The sequence below is a fragment of the Strix uralensis genome, chromosome 1, assembly GCF_047716275.1.
Source record: "Strix uralensis isolate ZFMK-TIS-50842 chromosome 1, bStrUra1, whole genome shotgun sequence".
Classification (NCBI taxonomy): domain Eukaryota; kingdom Metazoa; phylum Chordata; class Aves; order Strigiformes; family Strigidae; genus Strix; species Strix uralensis.
This window is the reverse complement of record NC_133972.1, coordinates 33,026,409-33,039,169: the sequence shown is the minus strand read 5'-3', so window position 1 is coordinate 33,039,169 and position 12,761 is coordinate 33,026,409. Positions and strand designations below refer to the sequence as shown.

Sequence of the window (12,761 nt, the reverse complement as noted above, 5' to 3'; positions counted from 1 at the left end):
CGGGGCCGCTGTGGGGCGGCGGCACCCAGCGCTGTGGGGCCGTTGGCGCCAGAACCGGCCGGATCCGGCCGGCGCTCACCTGCCCCCCGCACTCCCCCTCCGGTTCGTCTCCCGCTCGGGGCGGCGCATGTTAAATTACTACTTTTAAAGCACATACATTTTTTTTGCTCCCCCCTGAGGACGGGGACGGGCTTTTTCCCCCTCAAGATTTTAAGATCTCCCCCCAGCTCCTTCCCCCCGCCTCCAGCCAACTCCCACCTCCCCTGAGGGGAGGCGGGCGGCCGCCGCTGTACCTGGCGCCCTCTGCCCGGGGAGGAGCGCGCCGCGCTGCGCCGACCCCAGCGGCACCGACACGGGCACCGGCCGCCGAGCAGGTGGGCGCGGAGCGGGCGCAGCGCTGGGGTTGGGGGTGCCCGGTGCCTCCGACCCGCCCCGCCGCCCCAGTCAGCCGGCGGCGCCGGGGTCTGGGGCGAGGCGGCCGCCTCCCCTCCCCTCGCCGCTGGGGCCGGGGGCCGCGGCGGGCGAGGCGGCCCGAGGGCCGGAGCTCCCCCCGCGCCGCGGGGGCCGAGACAACTCAGCGGAGAAACTTGCTGCCGCGGCTCGTTACGGGCCCCGCGGGAGCGGCCGGGCACCGCCGCGCCCCCGGCCCGCTCCCCCCGGCCCCGCGGGCAGCGGCCGGCCGGCGAGCCTGGGAGGGCACGGGGGCGCCGGGGGTCCCCAGGCCTTTGGGAGGTGGCTGCTCACAGCGGTGGAGGAAGCGTGGCTGCACCTTAGGTCCAGGCTTTGCGTAGTGCTGCTGCTCTTCTGTTTTTCCAAGGAAAGGAAAACGGGCTGTTCTCAACCGACAGTGGATAGGAGGAACTTTTTTCCTAGTTCTTGCCCTTGAAATAGATGTGCTGGGATAGGTCTGCTGAGAAAAAGGGGGGTGAGTAGCAGTCAAAGCTACTGTGTATGAAATGCTTATCCCCTATTAGCAGGGGGAATGCTGGAGAAGTGTTGGAAAGAAGCTCTTAAAAGTTCAAAAATAATTAGCACGGGTAAAAATGAGGCTAAAATCTGTCACATGCATCAGCCTGTTTGCACTAATACAGAGCGACAGGAAATGTGTTGGTAGAGGGTAGCTAGAAGGGCTTTTGTTATTTATTCTTAGGATATGCTTGGAGTTTGCAAGGGCATAGCAGCCGTAGGTTATGACACAGCCTGTGCAGGGAGGAGTGGAGGAAGGGTGTGCTTGTGTTGGTCACAAAGTTCAGTTCTAGGAGTAGGAAGGACACAGTAGGCCAGTGTGCCTTTTATTTTTTTTTGTTTGTTACTGAAAGTGGAATATTAGTAAGGGAGTTTTCTGAAAGGTAGCAAAATAAATCTGATTTGGGAGAGAAGACACTGAGATACAAAGGTTGATGATTTCAACACAGAATTGTCTTGGGACAGTCTGGATTTATGGGCTAAAATTTGAAAGTGCTTCTGCTGGTTCAGAGAGTGAAATATTGCTGAAATTGTGACAACAGTGATACCTGTTATGCATTCTGCATGAATCGAACCGTTGAACTGCTTCCTGATTCAGTCAGTATTTTCTGTTTCTCCATCTGTATGTGCAGCACAAACTCCTGTTTATTTAAGAATGCGTGTTTGTATAATCATTAATAAAGTCTTCGGTTTGCATCCTTTGTACTGAAAGAAGAGACCTAAGGAAGATGATCAAGGAAATGAATACAGCTTTATTCTGTGATGGCAGTCCGAGCTGGGGCACTTGATAGGTGTGTGTGCGTGAGGATGGTTCCTGTTCACTGCGTGGACCTGTGACCCAAAACAGTGTTCTGGCTGGAATGTGCAGGCGGTGCAGACACTGCTGCCACCCACGGCTCGTAAGAGACATTACCCAGCGTGAGGTGGAGAGATTGAGTGCTTTGCTGTCACTTACCAGCTTCCATGTACAAGGTAACATACAAGAAGCTCAGTGTGGGACCCTTAAAGAGGTTTGTGTAAGTGTATTTTGTTTCACTGATAGAATGCTGTGGATGTTTTGCTGTAGATGATGATGACAAAATGTGGGTTAGACTCATGACCAGAAAGAAATTCTGTGAGAGTTGATTCTTTGCCTGTAGAAGATCCTGGTCAAGAAATGGGGCTTAGCAACCGACATGCAACCCCTCTTGATGTTATTAAACATTTTTACGTGTTATCTACAACATCTTATTAAGATTGAGGCTAAGTGGCATACAAAATTGCACAAAAGTGCCAGTGCCTGTACCAGCTCAGTATGAAACTTGATTTTTTTTAAAAAATCAAGGATATACATTCTGTGAAGACAAGGGTGTATAAATAGTTTGATCAGCTTTGCATACAGAATTTGGTTGCTTAGGGGCAGATGCAAAGCTTAATTCATTAGCTGCGGTGCTCAAGTCACTGCTGGTTTGGATCTCTTCCTGAAAATGGTTGAGGTGCACTTAAGATTCTGATTCTGTGATTGTACTGCACTGGAAAGAGAAACATATGACTGTATTTATCAAATCATATAGTATAACACAAAGCAACTCCCTCCTTTTTCCTCTCTCCCCATCAGTACCTCCAAAAGGAAATATAAATAAAGATCCTGTAACATCTCAATTTCTGTTACTGCAGTACATCAGGAAGGGCCATGCTAAGATTGTGTACGTAATGGCTACTAAATCTGAATTTGCAGAAAGTATTTAGGGAACTTTCTTTTAAACAGTAAATCAAAACATAGCAGTGTCACATCTCAGTAATCACACCATAAAAGTCAGTAGTGTTTGCTGAATATCTTAACAGAACAGAGCATAGATCCTAATAGATGATGCTCTTTATACTTAATAATTTTCATGGTTGCTGAGGTCAGTATTTTGGGAAATTCATTGTCCTCTGAAAAGAAGACCTTGAACTGAAAACAGTATCTTAGTCATAACAAATAGAAAAATATTTGCATCTTTTAAGAGATAGACATTAAAAGCTTCAAAGTTGAATAACATGATTCACTGTTTTATATTCTATCTAAAATAAATATTAACTGATATTAAGTATTGAATAGTTTCATATTAATATTTTAAAATACTCTAGCTCCAAAGAGAAACAGAGCAGTGAAAAGATTGTCATCAAATTTATTTGCATGTTTGTTAGTCATAGCTCACCCATAAGAATTACATGATTTTTCAGAAGCATCTGCTTCTGTGAAAGCTTTTCTTCTCTGTGCTCAGTGACTGGGACAAGCTCTGTTCAGTTATCAAAAGTAGGTGAGACTGGACTAGCTCAATTCAGCTCTCTTACCCTTAACTTCCGTAAGTTACAGATCCTGGATCTGTGTGAGCATCTGCTGCAGTATTATGTGGGTATTTTATGCCATTCATTTTAAGGTCTAATAAGATGCAAAGTTGAAGTAGATGATTGCTTTGGGAAAATGATACTAGGCTCTATTGTGCCAGAATAAAGATTCCTGGCTTCTTCAGAGTATATGTAAAAATAATATCTCAAGAAACATAATAATCAACTATAATATCCAGTAAATTCTTTTATCTGAAAGTCTTCAGTACTCACACTGAGTTACTAGTGACTGCTGTGCAGTTTTGTGGTATAGCTTTCTGGAATGCCTTTACCACTGTTCTTATAGATCTTCCTCAATTAGTCTGTGCTCTTGTACAAAGTAGTTACTCTTTCTGAAAGACCGAAGCTTTCTGAAAATTGTCTTATAGTAGCAAAACCTTAGTTGGACTTCACAGTTGCTTTTTCATCTGTGGTCATTCTGCTTCAGGGTTATCCAGTGACTTCATAGCCAGGATGAACAGCGATATAAACAGTGCTGTATTTGCAAACAAAAAATGTCTTGGGGGCTTCCAAATAGGAGAGAAAAAGACAATTTTGTCTAAAAATACTATTATTTTGAATATGCCCACCTTAATTTGACTTCTGAGCATCATTGAGTGGACTCATTCAGTATTACACATGACAGCTGTAAAGCTGCCTTTGGATTGCTTTGAAAGTATGTGAAACAACAAAAGAATTTTCATAAGTTGTGAAAAGTGTGTTTTCATGCCTTGGTAATTCAGACAACAGCTGAAATGGATTTCCTTAAGACTACCAGAAATATCTCTCTCTCAAATAAGATCATGTATGGGGAGCCTGATTCTTCTTTGCATTGACCCTGTGTCATCTTTCACCACTGTTATGAATAGATATGTAACCCTTTGTGATGAGAAGGGTATCATTTTCTAGCCAGCCCAGGCAGAGGAGAGCAATGTAACAGCTGTACTGTAGCTACAGTACAAGTGATAATACAAAGTGAAAAGCAGAGGAAAGCTGGAGCAAAGGTCCCCCCACAAGGTAAAGTTCACTAAACATAACAGAAAATTCAGCATGAAAGTGCTTGCTCAGTCTTGACACTGCTCTTAAGAGATGTCTAAGAAAACTACCTCCTGTGTCTTCTCTGCAGCTTCTGTGTAACAGATATGCTATATCTTTTGTTTACACTGCTGACAACTGCAGTGTCTGCCTTGATAAATTAACATGTTGGCTAGAAATTACAGTGCTTCTGCTTGATTCGTAAGATAGGGGTAGAATGCTTCCTTCTCAATGACAAAGTGAATGAATAGGTTTAGAGATAGTAACCCCTTTGTGTTGGTCCCTTTCATGATCTGTATACAGGTCTGTAAATGACTGCTGTACCATTTAACTTTTTCTAGTTACTATATCATGTTTTACTCTCTTCATTATAAGTAACAAAAAAGGAAAAAAGAGAAGAGCAGTATATGGTACTGGACCACAAGGAAGGTCTTGGGATCTTTTGTTCCTCCTTTGTATCCTCTTGCTTTCCTAACTGGCATAGTTTTGTGCGCTGAAAGATGTATATGCACCAGCGCTACTGGCTGCATATAAAATAGTCCCGGCAGGTTTTGGGCTTGTGTCCAAGTCAGTTACACTTTTGTTGTATGCTAAAGAAGAAAAATAACACTATATCTGTACAAAGTCTAGAGATCTGCTGTGTTGGTTGAGTAGACACATAAAGAAAATCATGAGGCGCAGAAAAGGCAAGCCAGGCGTACATGTCAGGAAAACAGAGGGTTTTTTTAGCAACTTATTTTCAGAGGGAATGTTTGCTCCTCTTGGGGATGTATGAATCACTGCAAAAATATCTGTCAAATTCTGCCTAGGATTTGGACAGAAAGTTGCTTTAATTGATCAGTGGTGTGAGTGCAAACAGCTTCACACACGTTAGTGATGTTACTCATGTTGCTGCAACTTGTACTTGCTTGAGTATCTTCAAAATTAAACCCTAAAGAACTGACCTCACTTGTACTGAAAACAAAGGAAAATTTAGCATAAAAAATAACAAGGGATGACTTAGTTCCTAAATTAGTAAATTGACAGAGGGGGTGGAGACTATCTCTGTAGTTCACCGTGTGAGTGACAGATGTGGGGTCCAAGAGGGCATTTAATGCAGAATGAAAGCCTTTTTTAGCCTTGAAATGACTAAGTAGCAAGGAAATTATGCAAAAGCGGATTGTACAAAATATTCTTGGATCAAGTGATCATGAGTTTACATTGACTTAACAGTAGGATAAATGATGCAGTGCCATGTGGGGATACTTGAGCTTGCTCTGAACAAGCTGTACCAGGAGCTGCAAAGGCCAGTATAGCTGCAGAATGTGTGTACTGTGGTTGCTTTGCTGCTTTCCTCTGCCCAGACAGCTTTACCTGGTTGTTTTTCTCCGAAATTTCAGTCTTGTATGCTGTCCGTCATGTGAGGCTTTGTACACTGGCACTAATACTTACCAGCTCTAGTCGGGATATATCTCCTGGTACCTCCTAGAATCACATTTCTTTTTTTCAGAGCCAAATCAGCCTAGTTCGGCATTTCCTTTGTTTTTCTCAGTACTAGCAATCAGTGCTGAGCCTCTAGTATCATCATGCAGAGCTACTTACTTTTGCTCCATATGCAGTGTTTCTTTCCTCAGGGCAGACAACTCTGCCTTTTAAATGAATTGTCTCCGTTTGTCTTGCCTTGTGTCAGCAGCAGGCAACAGGTGAGGTGAATGGTGAAAAGAGCAAAGACAAAAAAGAGAGTGGAGAGGGGGAATGGAGAGACCGGTAAACCACTAGAAAAGGAGATAAATTTTCACAGATGGAATTAAAGAAGGAGAAGGGCCAGATCCAGACTGCTAAAGTGAAAGCTGGGGTCCAAAACCAGCGTAAAACTTGACACCAGAGTAGGTGGAAACGAACAAGTCCTCATCTTTCCCCTGCTTGGTCTGATGGTAGCAGATACTGGCTGCACTGGTCTTGGGAGCTGATTCTGGTAGCTGATTCCGATCTGCTTGTTTGAAGAAGGAAAATTGTAGAAAACCGCTTTTTTCCCATGTGTCTATGATAGACACAACTTCAAAAAAATCTTCTATTGCCAGTTAATCCCTAGGATTACTTTCCTTCTTCAGCAGGCAGCAAAGTAGTTGACTGTTTTTGGATTCCTAGTGTCCATTGCTTATTCCACGTGTATGTATCAGTCACACTGTCCTCTCTGAATATAATGACTTTCACAAACAATTGCAACTGAAGTCCTTTAATAAGTCAAAGGGCTGAAATACAGTTTAATAAAGCTCATATTGTTTCTTTGGAGAACTTTGTTTTACTAGCAATTCAGAACTAGGCCTACAAATCAAAACATCTTTTTGTCAAGAACTTTTTTTGTTGCAGTTGCAAATGACTTTGTGATTTGTTGTTCATTGTACAAAGTGAAATCGTTGTCCTGAGTAAATGGATATGTTGGAGCCAGATATTTTGTCCATTGCCTTTAAAAGCAGCTAACAGTTTTCTGTACAAGAAAGCATCTTTACACTTTTATGCACATCGGAAGTTTTATAAATATATGAGCTATGACACTTAAGGGGCAATAAGAACACTTTGCATTTTATTTTTTCAGAACAGTGAATGAGTTAAAATACTAGAAATGCGATATTATGGTAGTGTAGTGAGGCTTCCTTAATAACAGAGGGGTTTATATACCTTTTACTTACAACTATGGAAGCCTTACCCTGGTGTAAAAAACATCTAAGATGACATTAGCAACTATGTAATTGAAATGGAGCAGCAGTTTCAACAGGACTGACAGATAAGAGCATAAAAGTAAGAATGTATAAGCATGTTCAGAAGTTGTAGTTTAATTTGTCAGGACATTAGGACTAGTATTTTTACCACTGGAAATAGATTTGGAAGGGAAATTTAGTAATCACAGCTTCACTGAAAACCAAGATCAAAGCTTCCCATTCTTCCTTTGAGGTGAGGATTTCTCTGGAAGCTTATTCCTGCCAGTGACCAGATCACACATTTTACACCCCTTATGAAAGGCAATTCTTACAGCATACAGTGTCCACAACCCGTGCTGGGGATGATACTGATACTGTATTGTAGGGAAGAATGGCTCATGTTGAATTGCCAGATTTATTTTCCTTGCATTGCCAGTATTAGACTGTGTTTCTTAAGCTGGTAGATATCAGCCTGACGTGGCATGCATACAGGTTTCTATAAATTTATATTTTCAAAATGGAAAGCTGTGAAAATAGGATCTCTGATGAAACATCATGTGGTTGAAAGTGAAAATTTTAGAATTGAGACATGGATTTTGAAAGTCCTGTAGTCTTCTGATACCCACGTTTGCAAATTTTTTTCCTTTGACTGGCATTTGAAAACAGACATTTGTTGAGCTGTGTATAGCAAATATAAAAAAGCAAGATGCTGAATACTGCCTTGTTTGGGGTTTCTATTTTGATGCTAGCTACTTAACTGGAAAGCAAAACTTTCTTCTGTTAGAGGAGCTGATTAAACAGCTTGAGGAATTTCTTGGGTGGAAGTCATTCTGTGTAAAGGTATACTTTTCAAATATCTATATTTATTTAATATCATTCATACAATATATGAATAACTATAAATATATTATTTATAATTATGTGAAAACATACAATTTCATTCTCTGCAGAGACCGCAAAACTTGCAAGTGTTAACTTGAAACATCGGATTGCCTCTACTAAGAGAGCTCAAGTGCTGTTCACACTGAAACTCTTAAGGAGTATAAAAGTAAACAGTTGTCTTCAGAATGTGGCAGTGACCTTGAACTTTCACTGAGCTGCACTTTATTTAGCTTAGGCCAATGATTAACTTTGCTAATGACTGTATATCGAATTCACCATTGTTTGGCGAATATCTGTGAGAGTGAATATATCTGGCAGTGAAATAGGCCATGTCTGTCTTTGTGTGGATGATACAGTATATTTCAGGGAAACCCTTTGTATAAATGCTTTCCTTTGCAAAGTTATGTCTTTGTGAAAGTCCTAATTGCTTCTAATTTACCTCATTTGTCTTTGGACTCTTTAACTTCAGGTTAACACTACAGTAGGCATAATATATTTCTTCTTATGTGTTGTTCTTTTCTCTTACTCACTATTTAAAAGAGGATGGCAGATTCTCTTATTCTGCTCCCTTACAGCAATTAGTCTTCTATGGCAGATCCCCATGGAGCAGAGGAAGCTACACCCTGAAATAGTCATGTATAGGGACGTGAAGTCATCTGCACAGCTTTGCCTCTGACAGGAGGTTTGTCAAGACGTAGCACTTTAATTTCTAGCTTCAGGACCATAGGAAACCCAGCAGAGATCTGCCCACAGCACACATGGAGGCAAGGCGTCTTCAAATTCCTGTTAACTTTGCTAGGTCAGCCCTGGCCAGTTTGTTGCAGTGTTACGAGGCTCCTGACAAAATAAGAGTCATGCTGTTTTTTCAGGCAGAAAGGGGATGCAGCCCTTAGCTGGATCAAGCCTGGTGGAAATAGTCCAAGCTGGGGAGAACTTATGTTCCTTGGCTTAAATGCAGGATACTGTTACATGCTGTGAAACAATCCCACAGACCCTGTGCAGACAAATGCTGCTTAAGAGTGTTTCATCAGATATTAAATGGAGGAAGAGCCTTCAAGGTTTGTCCATTTCAATGGACTTGAAAAAGCCAGATTCTGCCTTTAGTTGCAGTGATGTAAATGGCGACTGAGAGCAGAAATTTCTCTCAAGTTGTATACAGTCCAGGTACTGCCTGTGGAAATGGTGAAAGACTAGAGTTTTCTTAGTCAGCTGTAGAAATATACCTGTGAATATTTTAAAATATGTATGGTAAGATGGCTATGTATATGAGCGTTTGCCTTTCTTCTGTAAAAGAAGCTTATAACAGTTTGACACTTCTGCACTGCACACAAATCTCTCAAACACAGCAGAGACTATCAAGTTGTTTGTGGACAGGGTTATTTTGCAGAGGAGAAAGAGACTGTGAGGATACTCAGAGGCTCTACCTTGATGCTTGTTTTGGTCTCTAAACGCAAAAAGTCATTCACAATGAAAACAGTAGAAAGAAATGCAGCATGTGATGCTTAAAAATTACATGGTTTGATTCTGTTATAATTAAAATCTAAACTGGTTTGTTCCAAACAGAAGCTTATTCCAGGTCGTTTCCAGTTGTGTGATAGTGACAGCAGAAAAATTGATCTGTGTAACACACATCTACTCTTCTCTGGTTTTAATCTTCTCTGCCTCTACGTGTGTTGTACTGTCTTTAAAAGGTTCTGTGGTGTGCTTGTACCAGTGATTTCAGCTGTTCTTCAGTGATGTTTGACAGGAGCAAATGGGGGCACAATTAGGCTCATTGTCTACTTTTCAGATAATGAAAGTTGAGCAGATGCTTATTGATGCTGGTTTTCCTGTGTAATTTTGAAATTCTTTTAGCTGTCTGTTAAAATATAAGGACTTAAAAGCTGTAACTTGGAACAGTATAGTTAATGGAGAAATCATATTTGATTATATAAAAGCTGATTAAAAGTTAAAAATGGAATTTTGGTCTGCTTTTTTTTTCTTCAGTTTTTAACCAAGAAAACAAGACCAGTATTTTAGGTAAGCTTTCCTGCACACATTTGAAATGTCTACCCCAGTCTTCACTTTGAAGCAAAAAAATCTGTAAAGTTCCCCAAAGCTGAATTATCTACTTCAGAGCACGCCGTTGCAGTGATTGCAAATCCAGTAGTAACAAATCAGTTATTTTGCAGTCCTTTCTCCAAATTGATTAAAAGGGTTGCATTTTCAATTCTAACCATGTTGTTTTGTATTAATGACTATACCACGTAAAGACCTCAGGACTATAGCCATTTAAAAAAAAAAAGCTCCTAGTTAAGAAATATTTTTGTGTATAAATGCATATTATGTGCATTTAAGTAATTGTGACTTTTTCCTCTGTCTTTTCCCCTTCTAGATATTATTCTAAATTGAAGGTACAGCTGTTTCGTACCTTCCCTTTCCACGATGGGTGAAGGTATTTTAGCATAGTCTTTGCAGACAGACCTGTGGTGGTTCTGCTGAGTGTCAGTGTGGCAGGAGACGTGTGAGCTGCTGTCAAAAACCGCGTTGTTTCTTAGTGTGGCTCTGTGCTCCCAGCAGGACTTTGGCGTAGTGTGAGCCCAGCACTGTGGCAGTGACACTTTAGAAGGAGACCTTTGGGAAGCACTTGGATCAGAGCTTGTGTACATCTGTTAGCTGGGCAAGGTGAGACCAAATCTACATAAAAGCTTAGGCAGAGGTATCAAGTTTCCCACAGATGAGTTCAGCACAGGACTGAGAGCAGTCCATGAAGAAGAAAGATCTGCACCAACTGTCTTGTCTGACACTTCAAAATGAAAGTCTGGGTGAAGACTTTATTTGGGCCTTCAAGAAATTTGAAGCTTGAATTCTGTGTTGATGACTGCACTGTGGTTCTTAAACCCAGCTACTATTCAAGCAAGCAGTGTGAGAAGTAAGGAACAATCTGTGACATCTGAAATTACCAGTTTTAGAATTACCCTTACCAAGAGAACAAAAAAAAGACCAATTATTTTGAGCTCAGAGAGCAATAATAATGTTCACTGACTGATGGGATGACTTGTGAGAAGTAAAACAGCTCAAAAAGCATAACTAGTCCTTGTAAATGTATTTCTGATTTGTAATTCTTCTATTTCACAAAGCTGCTGCCAGGGAGTAGGAGAAACTTTTGCTTGGTACAAGGTAGAGTGATCTGCAGTGGAGTGCAAATGGGATCAACTAAGAAAAGGAGAAATTAGGCTGAGCGTCAGGCAATCTGAACAATGACAGTTATTTGACTGTGAAAGAGCTTCCCAAGGGAAATAATACAAGCCACGTTATTTGGGACACCTAAAATTAGACTTCAGAAAGCCCTAAAAAAAAGGTACAACCTTTCTTTGGTAGGGAGGTGGACTAGAAAAGGCAGGGTGTGGGATTTTCCTTTTTTTGCAATAAATTCTGCAATTGTTGGGCCTGATTCTGTTCTGAGTTGGAAGTCAAGGGAAGATTTACATTACTTTTTGCGTGAGAAAACAGGCTAAACACACAGTCTTCTCCCCTCCACCTATTGCCAGCTTTTTAAACTGTATGTTTTTATTTCTGTCCCTCAGGGTTAGTTCAGACCCCTCTCTTCAATTATAAATATGTATATTTAGAGGAGAGGAGAAAGGACATGTGTGCCTTAAGGATTCTTTGTGACATTTCCCTGTTGTCTGGCTCTTAATGGGCACTAGAACTGATCAACGTGATAATCCTTTTTTGTTTTTAATTCAGAATTTATTTAGCTTGTCATGTGCAAATACATAACCCTGGCACATTCTGAAGCTATTGTCTGAAATTGCCATGTTTTAACTAGCAGCTTAATGGGGGCAGAGGGAAGAGGCAAATGAAATACAGCCTTTAACCAAGGAGTAGAGGCCTCCAAGTAACATGTGTTGATATACTGAAAGTGTTGCAGTCTTCTCCATAATTTTCTTTAAATACAAACCACGTAAGTGAGATAGGTGCAGTAATACAAAAGAAGTTCTCATAGCCAGTTCTACATATTAAAATGTGCAGTTATAGCTAAATTTCAAGAGCCAATTTCTTTTATTATAAGTTTGAAGATGCCTACCTTTATCTACATACAGTCCTTCTTTGCTGTCAGTGTCTGCTTGCATGAATGACAGCACTTCTTCCAAAGTCTGCTTGAACAAATAGAGCCCTTATGTGGAAAATGGTTCTTCACTGTGTAGGGATTAGATGTGATCACCTTCACACTGCAATAGTACTGGTATGAAAAAACATGAATTTGTCTGTGTGCACAAAAGCACGCTAAGGTCAGGACATCAAGCCTCTGAATTTGTGATGAGACAAAGGAAGGCACATACATGGAATTTTCTGAAAGATAGTTCATCTGTAGAGGATTTGAAACAGCATGAGACAAAAGCTATAGGGCATCTCTGGTATTTCATTCAAGGGCTGTGGGTTATAACCCCCTGAGATGCAGTCTTCTCCTCTGTCACCAGACAAGAGGATTCAGGATAGGGGAGTGGGATACATGGTGAAGTGAACGCTTCCTCTGCACTGAATTTTGAGTTGTAGATGGCCACACAGTTTCTGGTCCTGGAACTTAGGCTGCATCACTTGGAGGAGCGGGTACAGGGACTGGTGAGAGGGGCAGCTAGAAAAGTAATCTGATTGCACTTCAGATTGTGACTTCTGAATACCAAGAGCCAGTTCCCATTTCCTTTCTCCCACTGCTGCTCGCCTCCAGTGTGCTTTACCTCCTGCTGCCATGCACATGGTCTGCCACAGAAGCGTGGGTTGTATTTTTTTTCTAATTTGACTAAGAGCATATTTCCCAATCTAAATCCTTAATGAAGACAAAAGGCCTGTATTGCAGGGTAGGAAGAT

At 41.3% G+C, this 12,761-nt stretch overlaps 1 protein-coding gene across 2 annotated transcripts in view; it reads left to right on the top strand.

Annotated features, from left to right (window-relative positions):
• Positions 1–274: 274 nt before the first annotated feature.
• WIPF3 (WAS/WASL interacting protein family member 3) overlaps positions 275–12,761 on the top strand; it is a 35,765-nt gene continuing 23,278 nt past the window's right edge. The window contains exon 1 of one of the 2 annotated variants that reach the window (XM_074861794.1): positions 275–374. The gene's annotated coding sequence lies outside the window, so the exon portion shown is untranslated. Of the gene's footprint in view, positions 375–1,924; positions 1,983–12,761 lie in introns of those variants that run through there. The other variant, XM_074861829.1, reaches the window with a different exon arrangement.